Source organism: Bos taurus, chromosome 20, assembly GCF_002263795.3.
Source record: "Bos taurus isolate L1 Dominette 01449 registration number 42190680 breed Hereford chromosome 20, ARS-UCD2.0, whole genome shotgun sequence".
NCBI classification, from domain to species: domain Eukaryota; kingdom Metazoa; phylum Chordata; class Mammalia; order Artiodactyla; family Bovidae; genus Bos; species Bos taurus.
Genome location: NC_037347.1, coordinates 63,931,687 through 63,958,030, shown reverse-complemented (window position 1 = coordinate 63,958,030; position 26,344 = coordinate 63,931,687). Strand labels below are relative to the sequence as shown.

The window sequence follows — 26,344 nt, the reverse complement described above, 5'->3', positions numbered from 1 at the left end:
CAGACACACCCATGAGACATTCTCCATCACATCAGCAAGTTGCCCACAAACTGGGCAGTGATCCTTGCCTTGGGCTCAGAAAGTCACAGTCCTGCCAGACCCCATGAGACAGACGCTGAAACCCATCCCTCCATTCTCTCCTGGATTCCTCCTGCTGCTACTCACACAAGGACTAACATCATGCCTCCGTCCTGTTATTAAGTGCCAAACTCTCTGCCTGGCATATCCCAATACTTGATGCTGTCTAGACACCTTGGCAAAACTCTCTTCACAGATCCACAGACCAGCTTACCTGCTTAACCCCTCAGAGCTCCAAACCCTGTACCTGATATTTGCTTAGTCCATGGATACTGGAGTCCTAACACCTCATCCACAGAGCAGACCACGGCCTCTTCCTCTACAATGAGGATGCAAGGCGGAACTGGCTTCCTCGTGAGCCAACAATCTAGCCCCACTCCAAGATCTACCTGGTTCATCATTCATTCATTCATCCGCTCATTCATTTTCCCTCTCTCACTTTCATGTGCTGTTTTCCTCCTCCATCTTTACACCCACTAAGACTTTAAACTGCCTTTTCAAAGGTCCACTGGACGGCCAGGGAACCCAAGTTCACTAATGTCAAAGCAGAACGTCCCACCCTCCATTTCCTCAACCCATCCAACCTCCAGCCTCTGTAATTCCACTCTCCTGACAGATCTCCAGCAGTTCTAGGCTTAGAGGGACTATTTTCAGAGCCCGTGCTTGGATCCACTCCCACAAAGCTTGACTGACATCTTTGCTTTCCTTTCTCAAAGTTCCTGTTAAGGCAGGAATTCCAATGACTCTCCATGCTTATTCACTAGACATGGGAGGGATTTGGGGATTTCCACCTTTAAAAGTCCAGCTAAGAGAATCTGATGATCTAACAGATTTGAGAACTACTGTGTTAAAAAATCATTAAGCCTCTTGTCCTAACTCGCATTTGAAACACGCATTCTAGTGGAAAAGGCATTGCACAGAAATAAATGAACCTTTGTGAGCTGGAATTAAGTGAACAAAGAGAGAGATAAGAGACCAAATAATTTCCCAGTAAGAGCTTGGATGGTAGACTTGATGGAATTTTCCAGTGGTTCATGGAGGTGGTATGTGGAAGTTAAATGGGAAAGGGATGAACAGTGACGAGGGGAGGAAGAGGGGTCACTGTCTTCCCCATCCTGCTCTTCAGAATTTATGTTAGAAGGTTGCAAACGTATGCTACAGCCAGCAGGTCGGAGATCGAATCTGGAGTCCACCAAGGTTACAGATGTGATACGGACACATTTTCCTTGAATGCAAAGTCACAATAAAGATGGTGGCTATCAGATTCAATACATGCTGAGTTCTTAGCACACAGATGGATATATACATATATATATATATATATATATATATATAGGCTAAGATCACCATTATATAAGTAAGATTCAGGAAATTAAATTTCTTCTATTGCTAAATATCTTCAGAAAATGACATTGTACATCTTGATGCTGGGAAAGATTGAGAGCAGGAAGAGAAGGGGGTGACAGAGGATGAGATGGTTGGATGGCATCACTGACTCAATGGACACAAGTTTGAGCAAGCTCTGGGAGGGAGTAAAGGACAGGGAAGCCTGGTGTGCTGCAGTTCGTGGGGTCACAAAGAATCAGACACAACTTACTGACTGAACAATAACATATCTCTGAAAATCTGACTAGAAATAACTGTCCTCATCCAAATAGCACTCAACAGTCTTAGGTAGAATGAGCAGAAAATACAGCTTCTATTTGTCAAATAAATCTGTGATCAACCAGCAGAGCAAACAGATTATTACTTATCAGCTAAAGGGCATTTTTATGTGGTGAATGATAATTAAGGACTTAAAAGTTCAAATGCTGCCATGTTAATTTAAAAGGGGGTGTGTAATGGGAACAAGGAAATACAGAATTGAATCCCACATGAGGAAAGGAATATGGTATAAAACAAAAACAGTCATTTTAGAAGGTCAGGAAAAGGTTATCAGTGAGTGAAATGTGTAATTAATATACTATCTATACCTCCATTTATAAGCTTATCATGTCTTAGAGGCTGACCTATGACTCTTCATATATATTGGCTATATTTAAACTGCTATGATAAACTGGAATTTGTCAGAAACTGGTAAAACAGTTTTCTTTCTACAAAAGCTTAAACATGATGTATTTATACAGGGCTCTCCAAGCATCAGGCTGCATATAGAGGATGTGACATTTTCTATAACTATGAAATACACATGTTCCATGAAAACAGAGACCTAGATGTTCTTTGTGAAAAATGGCAACTTTCCACAAAGGTACTTATTAACAATGAATCTGCCTTTTCTGGCAGAGTTCAATCCCACTTCCAATGCTGTGGGAAAAAAAAAAAAATTAGGGCTTCAAATCTGACTTATGAGCTAATTAAGAAAAAATCCTGAAATTTATAAGGAGACAAAAATATTACAGTAAGACATTAAATAATTTCATTAGCAATTTACTTATTGCATACATGGCATGTACACTCAAAAGTTTTGTTTGAATCACCCTATTCTCATTTTCAATTTACTTCAAGCATATATTATCTACTCAAGTTTACTGCTCCTGGATCATTCATTTTCTTTTTTTATAAAAAGTAAACTTAAGAGCAATGAGTTTAAGATCACATATATTTGCTTCAATCATGCTTCAAATGAAAAAGGCTATTATGATTTCCTGGTTGCGGGGGTGGGGGGAGTCACCTATTATTAGAACTATACTCTTTTTCACACACTCAAGGCTAATAAAAAAACCATCAATGTAAAATCTCTATTTACCAAGGTAAATATATTATACATTCTTTGTGACTCAGGGAACATATTTACATTTATGGTTATGTGTAATTCCATTTTATACTAAGTTGCCAAAAGGCATCATATTATTATGTGCTTGGTCAGATTTTTATAATGCCTGAAATTTTTTATTTTTACATTTTATAGCTTTGGTGCTCAAGATTAATTTGGTAACTTGTTTTTTCTAATTAGAAAAGGAAATAAGCATTTTAGAAAGTCTCCAAAACTTGGGGCTAGTGCACTGGGACCACCCAGAGGATGGTATGGGGGAGGGAGGAGGGAGGAGGGTTCAGGATGGGGAACACATGTATACCTGTGGTGGATTCATTTTGATATTTGGCAAAACTAATACAATTATGTAAAGTTTAAAAATAAAATAAAATTGAAAAAAAAAATGTAAATGTAAAACATCATATAGAAAGTAACCTGGTCAGATGGAATACTTGATGACTTTTAAATTTCAGAACTAACTTAGGAAATAATACCTTTGTTGCTGCTGCTGCTGCTAAGTCGCTTCAGTCGTGTCCGACTCTGTGCGACCCCATGGACTGCAGCCTACCAGGCTTCTCCGTCCATGGGATTCTCCAGGCAAGAACACTGGAGTGAGTTGCCATTTCCTTCTCCAGTGCATGAAAGTGGAAAGTGAAAGTGAAGTCGCTCAGTTGTCTGACTCTTAGCGACCCCATGGACTGCAGCCTACCAGGCTCCTCCATCCATGGGATTTTCCAGGCAACAGTACTGGAGTGGGGTGCCATTGCCTTCTCCCAATACCTTTGCAATATCTTATAATTTTTAAATTTCAGGATTAGTATGGAAAGCACCAGTATTGGGCAGAGAAAAGAGGAAAGGGGAGGGAAAGACAGAGTACATTCGGTATGTCAGTCACCATGCTCAAAATTGTATGGGCTAAAAAAAAGGTGTAAAGGCACTCTCCTTTCCTCAAGGAGCTTTCACTGAGTTACAGCAGAAGCTTCAGCATCTCCCTCTGGAAGATAAGACAAAGGAAGTGATTCATGATGGGCAGAGAACAACAGTTAAATTTCAGAGAAGACAGCCAGCATCCCTGGATGATCAATTTTGTTGTTTAATCTCTTTGTCCAACTCTTTTGCAGCCCCATGGACTATAGCCCACCAGGGTCCTCTGTCCATGGGATTTCCCAGGCAAGAATACGAGAGTGGGTTGCCATGCCCTCCTCTAGGGGATCTTCCCGACCCAGGGATCAAACCCACCTCTCCTCTCTCTCATGTATTGGTGGGCGGGTTCTTTACCACTGCACCATCAGGGAAAGTGGGTGCTTCATTAGGAGGAAACAAAAAAGGGTTGAGGAAAAAGATGGGAAGCAAGGTGGCGTAACTGAGTCACTTTGCTGCAGCAGAAATTAGCACACATTGTAAGTTAAGTATCCTCTCCAAAAAAAATTAATTATCAGCCAAATGTTGAAAATTGATAAATTCAACTTAACAAAAAATACTTTTTTTTTTCTAAATTTCATACCATCAACTAAACTATTCCACAGAGGGTGGAAGAAGGGGGGTGTTGATTTACTTGCTCACACATGTGTGCAGAATTAAATACATAGATATGAACTTAGGTGATCAGAATGTTCTTTGATTATTGAAAATGATATTGACAGTGTTAAAGTTTGAATTGCATCCCTCCCGTAAATGACAGGTTGAAATCCTAATTTCTAATACCTCAGAATGTGATGTCAACAGGAAATAACGTTTTTCTAGAGGTTACCGAGTTAGATGAGGGGAGACCCAGGTTCTGTCCCTGGGTCATAGAGAACCCCTAGAGAAAGGAATGGCAACCCACTCCAGTGTTCTTGCCTGAAGAATCCCATGGACAGAGGAGCCTTGTGGGCTACAGTCCATGGGGCCACAAAGCATTGGACAGGACTGAGCAACTTTCACTTTTCACTTTCATTAGGAGGGGCTCTAATCCAGTATGACCTAATGTCCTTTAGAAAAGGAGAAATTTGGACACTGAGACAAATAAATACAGAGTGAAGCTGATGTGACAACAAATAGGGAGAAGGTGGCCATGAGACTAGGGTCTGCATTTACAAGCCAGGATGCCAAGGACTGGTGGAAAACACCCGAAGCTGGAAGAGGCGAAAAAAGGACCTTCCCCTGGCACCTTCAGAGAGAGCACGGCCCTGCTGACACCTTGGTTTCAGAGTTTTGGCCTCAGGACCTGTGAGGGAATATATTTCTGCTGCTTGAAGCCACTCAGTTTGTGTCACTCTGTTACAGCATTCCTAGAAGGCTAACACAGATGGTTAGAATCAGAGCGTCGTGATCCAGTCTTTTCTTTGAAAGGTTTTTTGACCAGTTCTCTCAAACAACCAAAAATATATAAATAATAACAAATATTTACACAGTTTAATTTTCTATTGCTGTAATGATTTCACTTTCCAAAGGATATTAAATATGAATTTTGTTCTCTGTTTGGCATAGAATTTTCAACCAGGTTTTTAAAGGAAAATATCTGTGATGAAGCTTCCTTTTTCAAGATTGTGGTAGTAGCTGATCCTTTCACAACTTTAAATATATAAGGGCTTCCCGGTTGGCTCAGTGGTAAAGAATCCACCTGCCAATTCAGAAGAATTGGGTTTGATCCCTGGGTTGGGAAGATGTCTTGGAGAAAGGAATGGTTACCCACTCCAATATTCTTGACTGAAAAATTCCATAGACAGAGAAGCCTGGAGAGCTACAGCCCATGGAGTCACAAAGAGTTGGACAGAAATCAACAGGCACATGCAGGCAAATATACAGAGTGACATCTTTAGTGAAAAAGCATGGTAAGATTCAAACACTTCAAAATGGTCCCATTGTACGATTTCCAAACCATTATCATAACATTTTAGCAATGAACACTCCAAGTCTTTGGCTCTGCCCACTGTTGAATGGAGGCCATCAGCCTAAGTAAATACTTGCTTGATGGAGCTGTTAGGAGCTTGGGATCTCTTCAGTTAGCCATTTGGACAGGCTTGATAAACCAAGCTCACAATCAACTGGCCATTAAAGGCACAGTGTGAGCTGTATTTGCTGCACCCTCAATATTAATTAAACATTGATGGTGAGCTTAACTCTTCTGAAGGAGGAGCCAAAGCAACTGACACATGCAACATTCAGAATCTCAGAGCTGAACAGGCCCTTGGAGATCACCTGTCCATCTAGTCTAGTTCTGATGGGCTGGAGGAGAGCAAATTAGAACAGCAACAGGAGTGTTATGAAGAAACTGTTGGCATGGATGGGACAATTAAAATAATAGCTGCCCAGGTGAAGCAGTGGTAAAGAATCCACCTACTAATGCAGGAGATCCAAGAGATGCTGGTTCCATCCCCGGGTCAGGAAGATCCTGGAGGAGGAAATGGCAACCCATTCCAGTATTCTTGCCTAGGAAATTCCAGGCACAGAGGAACCTGGTGGGCTACAGTCCAAAGGGTCACAAAGCATCAGACATGACTGAGCGATTGAGCACACACAGACAGAAGTATAGGGTCTGAACAGGAGAACAGCACCTGGAGACACAGGGGGGAGGTCTGAGTCGAGCTGGAGATCAGGTCAACGTGCCGGAAGCTGGAAAGCTGGGAATGATTCATTGATGTACATCTTGTCCTGGGGACTTTCTTGGAGCTGACTTTGCATTTTTATCAGCTCCCTCTCTCAGGCTGGGCACTGACTGATGGACCAGAGACGGAGGGCAGTGCAGGGGGAACTGGGAAGAAGAGTGTCTCCAGCAACCCAATCCATCCTGGCAGAGTGGGGCTTAGATGCCAACTTTAAGCATCTCCTTAGGCACAGCCTTAGGCAGGATTTCATCATTTATCAACACCTGTCATCTGAACAGGTTTTGGGAAGGCAGCCCCCGATGTGTAACACCTTTCTCTGCCCTCCTATTTGAACTTTAAAGAATCAAACAATATTTACAAGAAACCCTGGACAGTGATTATTCCAAGTAGCAGGGAAGCGCTATGCTTCACATTTCCTTTTTCCCTTATGCGGCTGGACCATGATGTCCTAATGCAGCTGAAATACAGCAGGAGGAGTGCTCCTGAAACCCTTCAGGACCCCAGCTCAAGAACTGTAAGCTCCCAAGGCTTTAACCCTGCTATATTATGGTACTGAAACAGAAGATAAACAGAAAAAAGCTGCAATCCCATCCTCTCGATTCCCCGCTACTGTATCCAAAGGCGTTTGGGGATGCTGAGCTTCCATAGCTGCCCGGGGGTGTGGGGAGACCATCTAGCATCTGGTGGGGTCGCAGAGCAAGCCCAGTCATGACCATCTTCAGAGCCGTCCTCCAGGATATCAGTGGGAGGGGTGTTAAGGACAAATAAGCTCTCTGCCGCCACTGACCTCCTTGTACCTGCAAGGTATGACCACGCCAGAAAAGGGTCGGGAGGGCAGGTTTCCATAGTCCGTTTGTTTCGCTAGAGAAGATCCATTCCCTCCACTTCAAGAACAGGAAAAGCAGAACTGACATTTGCCTCTGAGCCCTCCAATTTCCTGTTCTCTTATCTATTCACCTTTCTGTTGAAAACATTTATCATCATCATCCAGGGATATGGAGACAGAGTATCTTCTCAAATGGGAATGACTTTGCCTCCCCCACCCCCAGGGGGTATTTGGCGACATCTGGGGACAGTTTTGGTGTTGCAACCGGAAGGCAAGGTGCCACTGGTATCGAGGGCACAAAACTCAGGCTGCCGCCTCCATCCCACATCCTACTGGGCACAGGACAGATCACCCCCACCCCAGAGAATCATCTGATCTAAATGTCAAGAATGCTGAGGCTAAGAAATCCTGAGATATGTCTTGCCCTGGAACTTGTTGGCCCTTGTGTGGTGCTTGGTTTCAGTGTAGGTATGGAGGCATTTGATGACATGTGTACCCCAATGTTCATCGCAGCACTGTTTATAATAGCCAGGACATGGAAGCAACCTAGATGCCCATCAGCAGATGAATGGATAAGAGAGCTGTGGTACATACACACAATGGAGTATTACTCAGCCATTAAAAAGAATACATTTGAATCAGTTCTAATGAGGTGGATGAAACTGGAGCCTATTATACAGAGTGAAGTAAGCCAGAAAGAAAAACACCAATACAGTATACTAACGCATATATATGGAATTTAGAAATATGGTAACAATAACCCTGTATACGAAACAGCAAAAGAGACACTGATGTATAGAACAGTCTTTTGGACTCTGTGGGAGAAGGAGAGAGTGGGATGATTTGGTAGAATGGCATTGAAATACGTATAATATCATATATGAAACGAGTCGCCAGTCCAGGTTCGATGCACAATACTGGATGCTTGGGGCTGGTGCACTGGGACGACCCAGAGGGATGGTATGGGGAGGGAGGAGGGAGGAGGGTTCAGGATGGGGAACACATGTATATCTGTGGCGGATTCATTTCTATATTTGGCAAAACCAATACAATATTGTAAAGTTTAAAAATAAAATAAAATTAAAAAAAAAAAAAGAAATCCTGAGATAGGGGGAAAAAAGGAAGAGTCTTTTTTAAAAAGTTTTTGCAGCTACAGCCAGAGAAGAAGCCTCAGAGAACCATGGATGGGTGGGATCTCTTTGAAACAAAAATAAAGAAACTCAAGATGTCTTCTGAAGCCCCCTTGAACACCATCCACACTGGGTTGAATGGTGGTCTCGCAAAAGACATATGACTACCTAGAAGCTGCGAATGTGACCTTATTTGGAGAAATGATTTTGCAAATCTAGTTAAGGGATCTCAAGATGAGATCACTCTAGATTATCTGATGGATCCTTAATCCAATGACAGGTATCCTTATACCGGAAAGGCGAGGGAGATTTGTCACTCTGACTCACGGAGAGGACCATATGAAGATGAGGGAGAGACTGGAGTGATGTGCCAACAAGCCCAGGAACACCTGGAGCCACCAGAAGCAAGAAGAGGCAGGAAGGATCATCCCCAGAGCTCCGGGGAGAGTATGGTCCTGCTGGCATCTGGATTTCAGACTACTGGCCTCCAGGACTGTGAGGGAACAAATAGCTCATGTTTTAATCCACTAAATCTGTGGTAATTTGTTACAGCAGCCTTAGGAAATGAATAAACCACACAAAGGATCAGTCAGTTCAGTTCAGTCGCTCAGTCATGTCCGACTCTGCAACCCCATGGACTGCAGCACGCCAGGCCTCCCTGTCCATCACCAACTTCCAAAACTTGCTCAAACTTATGTCCATTGCATCCGTGATGCCATCCAGCCATCTCATCCTCTTCGGCCCCTCTCCTCCAGCCTTCAATCTTTCCAGCACAGGGCCTTTTCCAGTGAGTCAGGTCTTCACATCAGGTGGCTAAAGTATTGGAGTTTCAGCTTCAGCATCAGTCTTCCAATGAATATTCAGGACTGATTTCCTTTAGGATGGACTGGTTGGATCTCCTTGCATTCCAAGGGACTCTCAAGAGTCTTCTCCAACACCACAGTTCAAAAGCATCAATTCTTTAGCACTCAGCTTTCCTTATAGTTGGTTCAGATTTAACTTGTGTTCTTTCTAAAGGATAGAAATACCTGGATTTAGGGCTTCCCTGGTGGCTCAGATGGTAAAAAGTCTGCCTGCAATGCAGGAGACCTGGGTTTGATCCCTGGGTCAGGAAGATCCCCTAGAGAAGGAAATGGCAACCCACTCCAGTACTCTTATCTGGAGAATCCCCAAGGGCAGAGGAGCCTGGTGGGCTATAGTTCATGAGATTGCAAAGAGTCATGACTGAGCAACTAACATACACACACACACACACACACACCTGGTTTAAATGTGACTTTCAAATGAGTTCTTTGAGATCTGCATTTATGAGCCAAGTGTGTTTCTCAGAGCTAATTGGCTCCCTCAAACAATGGTAATGTTTATTACAAACAGAACCAAATCACACTTTGTGACCCAAATCACACTTTAGACCCAGTGCTCTAAAGAGAGTCTCTTTTCTCAAAGCATAGACAAATTATAGGCAGTAAATTCATAAGCCTCAGGAGTCTCAATTAAGTATACACTGGCATTATAATCTACCTTGAGAAGTTTTAACGTTAACATCAGATAAAATTAAAATCATTTTAACCAAGCCCTTAGAACTTGTCACTATCACTGTGACAAGTGATAAAATCTCACCGACTAGTCTAAGTCAAAAGATTGGCCACATCAGTCTTCAAGGCCAACCTCTTCCAGTCTCCCTCTGCTCTACCTCCATATGAATTTCTTCTCTGCAGGTGTGTGTCAAATATCCTTTCGCCTCACTCTTCAAAGGACAGTTATGAATGCATTTAAGGCTTTGTTGTTGTGGTGGTTCAGTCACTAAATCATATCTGACTCTGTGACCCCATGGACTGCATCACACTTGGTTCCTCTGTCTTGCACTATCTCTCAGAGTTTGCTCAAATTCATGTCCATTCATTCAGTGATGCTAGCTAAACATCTCATCCTCTGCTGCCCACTTCTCCTTTTGCCTCTAATCTTTCCCAGCATCAGGGTCTTTTCCAGTGAGTCTGCTCTTCACATCATGTGTCCAAAATATTGGAGCTTCAGCAACTATCCTTCCAATGAATATTAAGAATTGATTTATTATTTATGGCTTATCCATATAATTCAAGGTAACCTACCCATTTCAAGATTTCTAATTTTACTGCATTTTTTTTGGTCACAATCAGTTAACATTCACAGGTTTCAAAGATTAGGTCATAGGGATCTTCTGAGGGGGCCGTTTTTCAACCTGCCACACCATGTCACTGGCAATACTGCCAGAATCACAGAGAGTAGGTTCTGATAATCCCAGAAGAAAAATAAACAAACAAGACAGTGACAGATGACCCGTATGGGTGAAAATGTGAGCTCTTTAGTTAACCCTCCTGATGTTAATTCTCAAGATACTAGGAAGTCATTAGCATGAACTCTTCAACAATGTGAGGGGTGAAGCACAGACTCCTGTGTAGTCAAAAATCATGAGATAACTTTACAGTTGACCCTCTGTATCCATGCTTCTGTATCCTCGGATTCAATCATGTAGTACTGCCGCACATATTTACTGAAGAAAAGAACCCACACGTAAGTGAACCTGTACATTTCAAACCCATATTGTTCCAGGGTCCACTGCATGTATTTGAACCACCAAAGTAGTCAAATGGAATCTCAAACCTGGTGTTTGGTCAGACTAAGAAACAGATAGTGGTAGAAACAGCATTTAATTTCACTCTCATTTTTATGCCCTGGGCTGTTTCTCAGAGCAGATTTGCAATGGTCATCAGGGCACCATCCCGGACCACAGACAGCCCAGCTGCTGTGACAGTGACATCAGCTAGCATCTAGACAAAGACAAAGCTTTAGAAGTGAGGCAGAAGTAGCTGGTGCCCAGGTGAGAAATCTGAAATCATGTGCCAGCCCTGGAGGGAAGCTTATTGAGGGTGGGAAAGAAGACACTTACCCATTCTCTCAGCATTTCTTCTCTGACTCTCCTGCTAAGTTTATGCTGAGAGGAACAGATGTGCTGTGTGCTGTCCAACTCTTTGTGAACCCATGGACTATAGCCCATGAGGCTCCTCTGTCCATGGGTTCTCCAGGTAAGAATACTGGAGTGGGTAGCCATGCCGTCCACCAAGAATCTAACTGGCTAAGTAGTAAAGAATCCACCAACAGTGTAAGAGGGTTCCCTTTTCTCCACACCCAAACTAGTACAGTAACTATGGAGAACAGTGTGGAGATTTCTTAAAAAACTGGAAATAGAACTGCCTTATGATCCAGCAATCCCACTGCTGGGCATACACACTGAGGAAACCAGAAGGGAAAGAGACACATGTACCCCAGTGTTCATCACAGCACTGTTTATAATAGCCAGGACATGGAAGCAACCTAGATGCCCATCAGCAGATGAATGGATAAGAAAGCTATGGTACATATACACAATGGAGTATTACTCAGCCATTAAAAAGAATACATTTGAATCAGTTCTAATGAGGTGGATGAAACTGGAGCCTATTATACAGAGTGAAGTAAGCCAGAAAGAAAAACACCAATACAGTATACTAACGCATATATATGGAATTTAGAAAGATGGTCACAATAACCCTGTATACGAGACAGCAAAAGAGACACTGATGTATAGAACAGTCTTATGGACTCTGTTGGAGAGGGAGAGGGTGGGAAGATTTGGGAGAATGGCATTGAGACATGTATAATATCATGTATGAAACGAGTTGCCAGTCCAGGTTCGATGCAAGATACTGGATGCTTGGGGCTAGTGCACTGGGACGACCCAGAGGGATGGTATGGGGAGGGAGGAGGGAGGAGGGTTCAGGATGGGGAACAAATGTATACCTGTGGCGGATTCATTTCGATATTTGGCAAAACTAATACAATATGTAAAGTTTAAAAAAAAAAAAAAAAGAATCCACCTGCCAATGCAGGAGACATGGGTTTGATCCCTGGGTGGGGAAGATCCCCTGGAGAAGGAAATGGCAACCCCCTCCAGTTTTCTTGCCTGGGAAACCCCATGGAGAAAGGATCGTGGTGGGCTACAGCCCACAGGGTCACAAAAGAGTCAGACACAACTTGGCAACTAAACAACAAACAACAGGAAACTAACTACAATATGGAAAGAAGTGTTGAAATCAGATTTCTCTTCCTTCAAGAGTCTCTTTAAATTTATTAGCTTTTGATGATACTAGAAATAATGTGTGTATGTATATATATATATATATATATATATATATATATATATATGGCATACAATTATGAAAATTACAGTAAAGAACAAAAAGGAGAATCCAAATCACCCACCACATACAGATGAGTACTAGTTAATTTATTTCAGATGCAACATATAAACTCAATATAAAGCAGAAAAATAATTTGAAATCAAATTGAAGGAATGTCTAAATTTCATATTTCTTCACCATACATGTAAACTGCTAAAATATTCCTAAAAGGAATATATTTAGAAAAAAATGTTGTAAACATGTTTGTGATGAGGTCATTAAGGTTTCTGTCTATTTTTTAACCATATAGTTCTTTACAGAACATATTTATTTTTCCAAGTAGTAAAACTTGGATCAGCTATTTAATAATCAGAAGAAACAAGTTTTTAAAAAGTTGTTCTTCACAATTATAAATTTTAACAAATCCTATAAAAATATTTTGAAATGGATCCAACTTTAAAATCTAAGCTTGTTTTTAGCTTGATTCTCAAAGAAATACAGAAGACAGATGATGATCATTTATCAAGCAAAAATCCCATTCATAAAAGATAAATCACTTTTTGGGGAAAGATAAATATTGAAATTGATCATGCCATTAATTAAAATAAATCCTAGAAATTACACCCAAATAAAGACTGCAGTCTTATGTACATCCATATTTGTTGCTTTCAGTTCTTCATACTAAAAATCTTATTTGATTTTATTTGGTATATATATATTCCTGTTTTTAGAAAAAATTGTTTTATATTTTTAAATGTTTTATATTTGTTTTATGTTTATATTTGTTATATGTTTTATTCATTTTTAAATTTTGCTTATATCCCACTTTCAAAAAGTATGTTTTATATCTGGAGTACATTCTTGTAACAAGGCTATGGTTTTTCCTGTGGTCATGTATGGATGTGAGAGTTGGACTGTGAAGAAAGCTGAACGCCAAAGAATTGATGCTTTTGAACTGTGGTGTTGGAGAAGACTCTTGAGTCCCTTGGATGGCAAGGAGATCCAACCAGTCCGTTCTGAAGGAGATCAGCCCTGGGATTTCTTTGGAAGGAATGATGCTAAAGCTGAAACTCCAGTACTTTGGCCACCTCATGAGAAGAGTTGATTCACTGGAAAAGACCCTGATGCTGGGAGGGATTGGGGGCAGGAGGAGAAGGGGACGACAGAGGATGAGATGGCTGGATGGCATCACTGACTTGATGGACGTGAGTCTGAGTCAACTCTGGGAGTTGGTGATGGACAGGGAGGCCTGGTATGCTGCGATTCATGGGATCGCAAAGAGTCGGACACTATTGAGCGACTGATGTGATCTTTGTTTTCCTATCAAATTTCTAACAGCATTTCTGCTTTTCCTTTTGATAAAAACAATCATCATATAATTACTTTCCAACTGTTATTAATCTTGTGACTTAGATAAAAATACCTACTTTCTTCTTAAAGGCATTTTTATGGGACTTTTTAATATATTTTTGATGAATTGTATATATGAGACATTATATTTTTAATTCTCTGAATTCTTTCTTGATAATGGTTTTTTCTTTTCCATGGCAGCCTTTTCATGCTTTATGGATAGAGTATCTTTCCTTATGTTATTTTTTTTAAACTAAAGTTAAACAAGTACTTAATTTATAAAGACATCCACCAGGCTTAGCACAGAATCCTGAAGAAAGCCCTCTATTTTGTGGTTGATAAACTATTTGTTTTACAGAAGAACTTCCAGCTGTTTCACTGGTCTATTTTGGCATTTATCTCCAAATCTCAAAATAATATGGTTTCATTGCTGTTTTGATTGCTTCAGCTAAAAATATCATTTAGTGCCTTTTTTCCCCAACTTATCCCTCTCCCCCATCTACACACACACATCCTTCCATCTCCCCTTCCTCATTGTGGGTTTTTTATAATTCTGTTTTGATACCCAATGTTTACATATTCATGACCACGACAGCATCACAGACGTGTACTCACACACATTCGCAGACGTGCCATGGAGTAAGATATGCTTCTCAAAACAATTTTATTCTTCTTGGAGGTAACAATGGTTACCTCTTTTCTCAGCTTGGACTAGTATAACAAAATATCAATGACTGGGTGCTTATAAAGAACAGGAATCTATTTCTCACAGTTCTACAAGCTGAGAAGTCCAAGATAAGGTGCTGGCAGATTAGGTGTTCAGTGAAGGCAAGATTCCTGGTTCATAGATGGTATTGTAACCTCACATGATAGAAGAGGAAAGGGATCTCTCTGGGGTCTCATTTATAAGGTGACTAATCCTATTCATGAGTGCTTTTATCTCATAACCTATTCTTCAGTGATCCATTGCTTGTTAAGTAGCATGTAGACTTCATGTTTGTTAAGTGTTGTTAAGTGTAGACTTCATGTTTGTATTGTTTGCATCTTTGTGTGTGTGTGTGTGTGTGTGTGGTTGATTTGTACCCTGTAGCAATGTGCTGGAAAAGGAATTTTGATGTGATTTCAATTTTCTTAAATTTACTGAGGCCCAGCATGTGATCTATCCTGGAGAATGTTCCAGATGCACTTGAAAAGAATGAGTATTCTGCTGCTTTTAGATGGAATGCTCTATAAATATCAATTAAGTCCATCTGGTCTAATGTGTCATTTAAGGTCTATGCTTTCTCTTGATCTTCTGTCTAAATGACCTGCCCATTGATGTAAGTGGGATGTTAAAGTCCCCCACTATTATTGTGTTAATTGTGTTAACTGTCAACGTCTCCTTTTATGTTTGTTAACATTGCCTTATATATCATGGTGCTCCTATACTGGGCACATATATATTTGCAATTGATATATCTTTTTCTTGAACTGATCCCTTGATCATTACATTGTGTCCTTCTTTGTCTATTGTAATAGTCTTTATTTTAAAGTCCACTTGGTCTGTTAGGTCTCTAATTTGTGACTACACTTCTGTTTGCTAAAATATCTGCTGGTTTCTCTTTCTGAGCAGTACTCATCTACCAGAGGCTTGCCTCTTCCTAAACTCTGATAGTTTTATCTTCGCTCTCATTTTACTAGTTCTTGCAGGCTTGTAACATTAAAAATACACATCTTACACTCTCAAGGTCATATGCCAGAAAAGGCCTGAAATGATCCTGAGTGTTCAGTCTTATTTCTCACTGAATACCTACAATATTTTCTTGATTTTCACTGTTTATAATATTTGCAATTTCTTTACTATCTTATATACCTTGGATTATTACTGATTCATCTGAAGAAATTAGTTTTTATCATGTTTTGTACTGCAGTTTTCTCTGTTCTTATATTTTTCCAAATTTCCAAAATTTTCTTTCTCGAAAAAAGCTTGCATTTCTAGAATTCTTTGAATTTATGAATTTATGTACTTTTACCTTCATTTAAATGCTATGTTTTGAAGGATGGAAGATCACTACATGGGTTCTCTCTACCTTCTTAAACCAGAAACGGGTGGCTATACTTTAAGACTACTTTTGAGTTCAATATTCCTTTATTAAAATGATAATTAAAATTTTTCAGCAAAAGACTTTAGAAGATCTTTGCCCTGTAAATATTAACACATTCCGTACATAGTTATACTCATTTTCTCATTAAATAGACTGCTTCTAATAGGAATTATAATAGGGCAACTTGCCTCTCTCCCTTCTGGAAAACGTAATCAATGAGTGACTACTCCCAAAACATGAATAGGGTTCAGTAGGGTTGAACCTCAAGCGTTAAACTGTACAATCAGCCCACATAAAATCTTAACAGATATCATATTCTATACTTTGAAAGAGGATGAGTAGTCTCCAGGTTAGTAAGAAATGCTGCAAATAGATTAAATATTGTAACCTAATGAAGAAGTATTATATAGACTCTAAAATATAGACTCTATGTGAGAGCAGCAAAATGAGAGTTTGATGGGCATATATTAAATCAAGGTAGAGCCCATTACAGCTCAATCCACAGCTACTTTCTCAACTTCATCCCAGTTACTGAACAAATTCAGGATGACAAATCACTCACATGTGAAAGAATCACCAAGAATTTGAGTCCATTCAATCCAAAAAATGGTGGGCCAAAGTGACACATTTTTTCATCTACCATTCTCCCTTGCTATTTTTCTTTGGCTCCTAGGAAACTAAGAGACTTCAGCTTCCAGAATGTATAATCTCTCACCTAAATAAAAAACTCATTACTTAAATTTGAAACAAAGGCTTTTCCTGGTACTTTAGTTTATCTGTTTGGGTCAGCTTTTTGGGAGATACACTCAAAATTAGGAAAAAGAAAGCAGGTCAGAGAATTCTGAGCATGCTTATCATTCAATAGCTATGTCAGGTACTGGGGCCACTTCTGAAATAGAAATAGAAATGCATTTTAGATAAACAAAATGGGCCCATCCATTTGTCTGCAGCCTGTGATTGCCAGACAGTGTTTGCTATTGACTTACATAAACTTCCTGACCTCATTTCATGAAACTAAATGATCCACATGACTAAGAAAAATATTCATGCATCTTCAATTTAGTTTTTGAGGCTGCAAGTGAAACATAAATTTGGAAGTGGATATGAGAATTATTAAAAAGCACGGCATGTACAACACAACAGAATGCATTCAATAATCAAGTATGTACTACATTTTTTTCAGGGATATAAAAAAATTTTGCTTCCTTGGTGATGGAGACCAGTGTCAGTATAGTCAGGGTCTAGAACATCAGAAGAAGCTGAAGTAAGATACCTAAAATACCGAGTGATGCATTCTACACTTAGTGCTCTAGCACCTCCTCCAGCTCTCCTCATAGGCCAGAGAACCTTCCTCTGGCTGCTGGCAGTGTTGACAGCTTCTGACTCAGGCTACCCACATCTCTGGAGAACTGCTTTCGGCTGATGAGAGCCACTCTGTCAGGAGATTAACCTCCACCACCCGCCTGACCCAACTTAAAAACCTGTTGCTAAAGACTGAAGGACAAGGTGGTAGTTGTATAAATCATCAAACCCTTGCTTCAAAGGGGACACACTGAGATTTCATCCATACTTTGGAATTCCCCTGGAATCAGGCTGATGCTGGACCCCAGCTGAGAGCAAAGGCTTGTCTTGTCTCTTTATCTGCCATATACCTCATCCCTCCAAGTGCTGAGAACATAACCTCAATAAAGCACAGGCATATGGATCCTTGTCTCAGACTTTCAGGGAACTCGGCTTAAATCCACGTAAAAATTATAATTATAAATGAACAATTATGTCTACTGTAGGCCAGTGGTCACCCACAGGTGGTGCAACATTACTCACATTGTAATGAGTACGATAGTGTTTCAGTGATTAAGAGACGGTCATCTGGGCACCCAATGTGCATGCACGCATGCTCAGTCACTTCACTTGTGTCCGGCTCTCTGACCTCATGGACTGTAGCCCACCAGGCTCCTCTGTCCATGGAATTCTCCAGGCAAAAATACTGGAGTGGGTTGCTATGTCCTCCTCCAGAGGATCTTCCTGACCCAGGGATCAAACCCACATTTCCTACAACTCTTGAACTGCTGATGGGTTCTTTATCTACTGAGCTACCTCAGAAGCCTGGAGCCCAATGTACCCAGATCCAAACGGTATTTCTGGTATATACCAGCTGGGTCATCCTAGCTAAACCACATAAACTCTCCAAGATTCAACTCTTCCTTGGCAAAATACTGACAATAATATCTACTACACCATAGTGGTACTGGGAAAACAAAACTGAGCTGATGATGCATGTGAAGAGCTGAGTACGGAGGAAAGGCACAGTGAACATGGTCTGCTATTCCTGCTGCTGTGGTTATCATCATTAACTCATGACATTAAGTCATTAAGGTAACATCAAATAAGAACAGTGCCAGGTTTCCCATTACAGGCAAGTTTTCTTTAAAGAAGGAGGAATCCGGGAGTCACTTAAGCAGTGACAGAAGGAAGAATCAGCACCAGGATGGCACACGTTAAGATTTTAATGCTGAAAGGGACTGCAGGGACGATCCAGCCTACTCTTCTCCCCAGCTCTCTTCTCCAAATGCACCATCAATAAAATTGAGGTCTGAAGAGTTTAAATGGTTGGTTCAACATATCCCTGCTTTGTTAGTTACAGAAATGTTGGAGGCACGGATAAATCTGTGTGTACAGTAGAAAATCAGAATGGCTGGAATGGTGGGGGGTAGGGGCAGAAAACAGTATCAGTGAAGCATAGTCCTAGGTGCTAATCTTGTTTTCCTAGCACCTTCTGGGAGAAAATGCTAATGCCTGGCAATGTCCGAAGGTCTCAGTTTTTGGCTTCTTTCTGGGAACATGGATAAATTATAATCCCAGCCTCCTTGAAGTTGGTTGAGGCTGTGTGACGTAGTGGCCACTGGGCAGAAGGGGGCATGCCACATCCTGGCATGGGCCATGCAGATCTTCTCTGCAACATCCTCCACCTTTTCTGCCCTGAAGGTACCACAAGCAGAAGCCCCTGGGCTCCTGGATGGCAGCAGAGAACAGAGTCCCCACAGCTGCTGCCCTGGACAGTCATCACGTAAGTAAGAAACTTCTGATTTGTGTTTATACACTAGGAGCTTATACACTAGCTGTTTGTTAATAGCATGAACTCAATGTGACTCTTTTCTGTGAAACTAGTAAAACCTTAGTCCTTATTGACTGGTAAAGAATCTGCCTGCAATGCGAAAGACCTCGGTTTGATCCCTGGGTTGGGAATATTCCTGGAGAAGGTAAAGGCTACCCACTCCAGTATTCTAGAGAATCCCATGGGGTCTCAGAGAGTCAGACACGACTGAGTGATTTCACTTCACTTTATACAAAATACACACCAGAAACTATAAATCCTCCAGGAACTTATGAGAAAAGGAGAGTAAAGTGTTTGGATAAATGGGTAGATAAAACATCTCTTGATGGGAAACGTTTACCAAGGGAGTGGAAGGAAGAGACAAGAATCTGGGGACAAATGGAGACACTTGGGGTTGCGAATCTACAGGTCACAGTCTAGGGAGGACCATGAAAATTATTGGCCAAGAAGTCAAAATAAACACATCAACTGCACAATGTCTGGGGGGAAAAAAAAGCAAAAACAAAGAACAACAGTACATCATACTGTGTTCACTCACTCATTTAGGAAACACTTAACGGATATCTTCATCTGTACCACCTGTTTGGTACCATAATAGGTGACAAACTTCTTTAATGGATCAGATAATAAATACTTTAGCTTTGTAGCCTAGACAGTATCTGATACAACTGGTCAACCCAGTTGATCTAGAAGCCATAGAAAACATCCAAATGAGTGGGTGTGTTTGTGTGTCAATAAGATTTATTAAGGATAATCATGAGCTGGACAATGCAAATAAATGGGCATGGCCATGTTCCCATAAAACCCTAACCACTATCGGCAAGTCTTCATTTTCAGAACTGTCAAAATTTATCATAAAGATCTCTAAGCGCTTTAATCACTAAAATCCCAGTCACTTCTACAGCAGTATGATTTTAAGAACATATTTGACAAAGGAAGGCAGAAAAGAAAGAAAATTTAGAATCACGATTTTTAGGGCCCACACGGGAGACCAGTCTTCCAATATAAATACAAGACAAGACTGAAAACATCGATCAATGTGAATATCTTACTTGAATAGTTATTCTAAATTATTAATTAAAACATCGTTCTTTAAATTATACAGAAGAATTCCAACAGAGGGTAGTTGTATCAAATTGTTATGACCCATCAGAGAGGGTTTTGATATTATAAATTGACTCAATTTGTTTTTAAATTTAATTTCATATTAATAAAAGGAAGCAATTTAAACCCAAGAACCACAGCAGCTTCTTTAGAAATGCCACCAAGGGCTCATGCATGTGTTTGGTTAAATATATGAAAGACTCTGAAGAGGAAAATTCCCCAAGCACTGATCTTCTAGATTTAATCCAATAATGTTAACATTGCAGACTTGAAAAGTGGCTTCCTCAAAACACACAGAAGCCAAGGCAGTGATCACTTAACCTAGAGTTTCCAGCCTCGGTGCTATTAGCAGTTAGAGCCAGAGCATTCTTGGTTGAGCAGCGAGGGGCTGTCCTGCGCACTGCAGAAAGTTTAGCAGCATCTCTGGTCTTAACCCACTAGATGCCACTAGCACTTTCCCCTCCAGTGGTAACAACCTGATGTTCCCAGCAGTAAAACTGCCCCTAATTGAGAAATACTGGCTTAGAAATTGACTGGAGTTGAAACGCAATTCCCCAAACCTAAATATACAAGAAACAAAGTTAACATTTACCTTAACTTTGGAGCGAATTCTCTACCAATATTGACCAGGTCGTCAGAGACTTAATAGTTTTCAATTTAGAAACCAGAGCGAGGCAGGTGGCAAATTGGAACACAGATTTCAATTTTTTGTGCTTATTCCAGCAGTTTTGAGTGAGAAACAGGCTGTGAATTCCTTTCCCTCAGTAACAAAGCAATACAAAAATGGATTTTGAGCTATTTCCCCAAAGTACGTTAGGAAGACATCGAGGTTAAACGAGCTGCGGTCTCTCAGTGTTCATAGGAGGTTGCTCAATGCACATCTACCTCGGGCCATCCCAGGCACAACCCCAGATGGGCAAACGCCGTCAATTCCTCTTGAGGCCAGCTGTGTTTTTACATTTTCCACAAAGCTTTGTTCTTAGAAAATAACTGCTGTGATCAAGGCAAGAAATAAAAAGTGATGCTGAAGAGTTGGATCTGTTATTATGACAAGAAGTAGGAGAGACGCCTGATGGGAAATTCCATGCCCTCCATCCCTGTGCCTGAACATGACTGGTTTCCAAGATGCAAAGGCTACATTTCAGCACACGGTGAGCTGCAAGGAGATTTATCACAGGCTGCTGGCAGAAAGACCTTATAAATGATGTCACATGAATATCTGATTCTCCAGTCATTGATGAAAAACAGATTTTGTTTCCTCTGGGTCTTTCGCTTTGATACTTTAAGATATGCATATTTGAAAATCACAACAAATATTCCAGATACAGCCACTCTAGCTCATGGTATATTTATAGGTGAATATTTTTGCAGTGATGCTAAGAGATTTACCTCAAACAGATAATGTTCACTGGGAGTAATAGTAATTGAGTCCCAACCCAATCCTTGCTCAAACTTTGGCTGCTTTAGAAACCCCACTAGTGGTGTCTTGACTTTGTTAGAGAGAAAAGGGGAAAAAGAACTCTGATTCAGGTTCTGCTGATGCCAGTTCCAGACTGCAGTCAGGATCAGGCTTATCAGGCAGCCTGACCTCACAGTTCATTCTCTCATCCTGACGCCACTTTACAAAAGTCCATTTTTCTCACTTGTGGATTTCCACACATTTCCACAAGCTGAACCATGAAGCCCGACCATGGTGGATGGATAACAGGCTCTGATTTCTGGGAATGTACCAGCATTGCATCTTCAACCCATCCCTCACCCCTTGGGCAGGAACAAGAGCGGGAACCCTCATTAAACAACGAAAGTTTGGACCGTCAAGTCACTGTGCTGGGACCAGCTAGTCATTGTGTGTGGACCACCCTGGTGTGGGGAAGGGGAGATGGGAGGATGCACCAAGGGTGTTCACAGTGCTACTGTGGTGGGGTGGGGGGGCTGGAAACTGCTGGCTGCAGAACACACATGAGCGCATTGAGTTCAGGGATCAGGAATTCAGAGGGAGGCTCTGGAACTCTGTGAAAATCACTAGATAGAAATTCAAGAAAGGAACCTTGTTCAATGTCTGCTTTCTCATTACTGATCTGAAAACAGCATTTAAGCAGAAGAATTTGGGGAAGAAGAAAAGTGCAGAGTAAGATGGAGCAGCCAGGTGGCTGGCACGTAAAAATAAAGGAATGGGTCGGAGTCAGGAATTAATTATACTGTCCTAGAATTTTCCTGTAGGGTGGGAGCATGAACATGTGCATTTCAGCATGACTTTCAGCAGGCATTCTGCACTTCTCTAGTCCCTGGATGTCATTACTTTCCTTCTCTTGAATTTAAGGACAAAAATATGAAGTTCCCCCATGTCCTGTTAATGATAAAGTCTTAAAAAGTTGCAGAGTGAATATATTATCAAGTATCAAGGGATGCAGACTTTCACAGACATTCGTCTCCAGTCTATCACCTGCCAGATGACTACATATAATGATCGACTTTCATATAATCCTGAAGACACAAAGAAATCAAATGCTCCACAGAACACAGACAGAATTTCAATCTGAGACAAGAGGAAATCATCAAGAATAAAAGCTGAGGTTATGAAACACATTCCAGGAGTATCAGCCCAAACAGACTCAAGGTGGGTTACAAAGAGGTGACAGTTACAGTGAGACCCAAGGGTTGGCATCTTCTAGACTGAGAAGGGATTAAAATTGTTCACGAGAAAGAGGACCTGAGTAGATGCTGAGAGTTGGGAAGTGGCCCCCAGTCTGGGAAGTTTTCAGCAACCTGTAATTCCAAGACCCAAGGAAACATCCCAAGACATCTGCCAACCAGAAGTGGACCCGCCTATCAGGCAGGGAGGAGCCAGATCAAATGAAGCTTTGCCTAGTGTTAAATAAGGAATGTCACTGATTCTCAGCCCTGATGCTCTCCATTGTTTTTGCAAATTGCTTTTCCTTTCTGGGCTCTGTTCCCTCATTTTCTCACATTTAAGCAATTATTTTCTTAATTCAAGCATTCAAGCAATTATTTTCTTGAAGAGAGAGGAAAGGAGAAAATTTATAGCCTAAAATATTCAATTAATCCAGGTGGTTCCTGGAGGAAATACTATTTCTATAACATAACTGAAGGCATGGAAGTCGTAAATGCTACTGCTCCTTGTGATCTCAAAGGGCACAGTCCAACTGGGCAGAAAGAGCTTTTCCATTCTTGTGTGGTGGCTATTTCAAATCCATATATTCTCTAGGAGGGAAACACATACCAGAGTTTGAAGACTTAATACAATTAAAATAAAGAAATGTAGCTCATTATTTTTTGTAATCACTGCATGTTCAAATGTTAATATTTGGGATATAATGAGTTAAGTAAAATATATTATTAAAAATAATTTCCCCCCAAAGGGATTCAGAGGTACCGACTACTATGTTTAAAATAAATAAGCTACAAAGACATATTGTACAACACAGGTAATATATTCAGTATTTTATAATAACTATAAATGGAATATAACCTTTAAAAATTGTGAGCTGTGTATCAATATGTTGTTCACTTGACATATATTCTACAACTACACCTCAATTAAAAATAGTGCTTCATATTACTTGTTTCAGTGTGACCATCAGATAACCTTACACTGTCCATGAGGATCACATTGTGTCTCTCCTGGGCATTATAACTCTTTCTTCATCAGCGTGCCAAGTCTTTTTTGTTACCCTTGTTGTTTTTTAGTCCCTCAGTTGTCTCCAACTTTTTGCAAGCCCATGGACTGTAACCCACCAGGCTCCTCTGTCCATGGGATTCTCCAGGCAAGAAACTGGAGTGAGTTGTCATTTCCTTCTCCAGGGGATCTTTCAGCCCAGGGATCTAACCCATGTCTCCTGCATTGGCAGGTGGATTCTCCACCACTGAGCCAACCAGGGAAGCCCATTGTTACGCTTGGAAATAGTCATTTAAGTTGAAATAAAATATTCATAGAAATCAAAAGGACAACTTAACTGCAGACATGTAAGAAAAAAAGTCTGCGTGAAAATTTCCAGAGAGAAGCCTCCAAGCTGCAGTAAGCTGAGCACCATATACACCCACAGAACGTGAGAGAGGAGGGTCACCGTGTGTACTGACCACAATGCCATGTCTGACATCTGTGATGAGGGCTGTGTCGTCAAAGCCTCCACAAAGGAAGTCCCTGCCTTCCTGCCGGACCCTGTGTCAGCAGACCGTGCTCTCTCTTGCCAGGTGGTGACGCTGATGAATTTTCCAAACCTCTATAAAAATGCTTATTTCATCAATAACCTCAACCTGATTTCCACCAAAACTCAGTCATGACAATGAGAAGCAAAAATGGGGAAAGTACAGTTAGTTCCCTTGTCCCTAAAATAACATCATACACATGGTAACGACAAATGCGTCTCCTTATTTTTTGCATTATTTCTTTCAAAATTATGTGGATTTTTTTTGTAAGAAATGCCCAATGGACTCTCATAAATCTTTCACCAAGATTTCTAGAGCTTACCCATTGATGTTTTATCACATTTGTTTTATGATTCTTTTTCTCTACATGCATGCATGTATGTGTGAACATATATAGACAGAAACACATACATGTATATACACTATATATGGGCTTCTGTGGTAACTCAGTGGTAAAGAATCTGCCTGCCAATGCAGGAGACATGGGTTCAACCCCTGGGTTGGGAAGATTCCCCTGGAGGAGGAAATGGCAACCCACTCCAGCATTCTTGCCTGGAGAATCTCATGGGCAGAGGAACTTGGCGGACTTCAGTCTATGGGGTAGCAGAAGAGTTGGACACAACTTAGTGTCTAAGCAACAGTAATGTAATATATAGACACATATGGTAATTTTTTAAATCAGAATACGTTTCAGAAATGAAACTTCACCCTTACTTATCTCAGAAGGTTTGTCCAAAGAACAAAGACATTCTCCTTCATAACCACATTACAGTTATCAAAGTCAGGACATTAATATTAATACATTCCTACCATCTTCTACCCAGACATTAAAATTTCACCAGTTGTCCCAGTACTGTCCTTTATAGCAAGAAAAAATGTATTTCCTGCTCCACGATGCAATTTTAATCAGGTGTTTCATTTGTGTGACATATGTATTTTTTCTCTTTAGGATGGAATAGCTCTTCTTGCTCATTGTGCCTTGGTGATGGTGATTTTTGAAGAGTAGAGATCAGCATTCTGTAGAATGGACTTCATGTTTGGTTTGTGTGACAGTCCCTCGTGATGAAGCTGGTTATAATTTTTGAATGTAATATGGAAATCTTGCTGTGGCCTTTTCCGTGCATCTAATCAGGAAGCTTCGGAGAAGGTGATGACACCCCACTCTAGTACTCTTGCCTGGAAAATCCCATGGACGGAGGAGCCTGGTAGGCTGCAGTCCATGGGGTCGCAAAGAGTCAGACATGACTGAGCGACTTCACTTTCACTTTTCACTTTCATGCATTGGAGAAGGAAATGGCAGCCCACTCCAGTGTTCTTGCCTGGAGAATCCCAGGGACGGGGGACCCTGGTGGGCTGCCGTCTATGGGGTCGCACAGAGTCGGACACGACTGAAATGACGTAGCAGCAGCAGCAGCAGCAATCAGGAGGCTTACACTAACTCTGTGTCCCATTACTAGGGAAAGCACCTTCACTAGCTGGTTATCAGAGTAGTGACCAGGCCTCTTCAGGATCAAGTCACAAGTTTTCCTCTTATAATTAATAAGCATTCTATAGGTAAAGACTTTGAGACTATACAGATATCTTGGTCACCATCAAAGCCTTTATAAATTTAGCATCCATTGATCATTTTTGCCTGAATCAAGTTTTTCATGTGATCATTGCCAAATGATAATTTCCTGATTAAATCATTCATTCACTATTTCTTAGTTGGTATTTTAGCATGAGGATAAGCAGTCCCTTTGTCTCATTTGTTTACTCATTTGTGTATTTTTATGTTAGTATTTACTCATGGATTCTTAGTTAATTCAGTGTGCTATAATCTGATTCTATCGTTATTTTAATAATCAAACTGTCCCAGATTTCTTCAGTGAGTCTACATCAAGCTGGCTCTTAGATCCTTCTGACCTGCTCTCATCATTCTTTGAATAATCCTTTAATTTCTGAAACAAGAAAGT

The 26,344-nt window shown here is 40.8% G+C and overlaps 1 protein-coding gene across 3 annotated transcripts in view; it reads right to left on the bottom strand.

Moving 5' to 3' along the window:
• The window catches only part of SEMA5A (semaphorin 5A), a 568,430-nt gene that overhangs the window by 264,802 nt on the left and 277,284 nt on the right, over positions 1–26,344 (bottom strand). The window lies entirely within an intron of this gene.